The following is a 290-nucleotide window of genomic DNA, read 5'->3' as shown; positions in this document are numbered from 1 at the left end:
ATAACGGGTCTATTTCCGGTCACTTTATTCACCTTCCTCATTCTATCTGCTATGGCATACATGGAACTGGTAAAAAGTTACTCAATTTTTCGCAACAGTATGCATTTTTTCCTTATTTGGAATTAACTTGCTACTCTATTTGTCGTTGTTGGAAGAGATGGTTTGTGAAAGGGAATGCAGTAGGGGTGAGGATTACCGCTTGGTGAAACTCATAATTATTGACTACAATGTAAGAGGTTCTATTTTCACTCAACATTTCCAATTTTCTGAGAAATTAACTCTTGTCATAA

General features: G+C 35.9%; 1 long non-coding RNA gene across 1 annotated transcript; it reads left to right on the top strand.

Annotated features, from left to right (window-relative positions):
- LOC102604521 (uncharacterized) lies at positions 1-229 on the top strand. Its single transcript, XR_369098.2, has 2 exons — positions 1-69; positions 156-229. It is a non-coding gene; the product is annotated as an uncharacterized lncRNA (long non-coding RNA).
- Positions 230-290: the final 61 nt, after the last annotated feature.

This window comes from Solanum tuberosum, unplaced genomic scaffold, assembly GCF_000226075.1.
Source record: "Solanum tuberosum cultivar DM 1-3 516 R44 unplaced genomic scaffold, SolTub_3.0 contig07870, whole genome shotgun sequence".
Lineage (NCBI taxonomy): Eukaryota > Viridiplantae > Streptophyta > Magnoliopsida > Solanales > Solanaceae > Solanum > Solanum tuberosum.
This window is presented reverse-complemented; position numbering and strand designations above follow the sequence as displayed.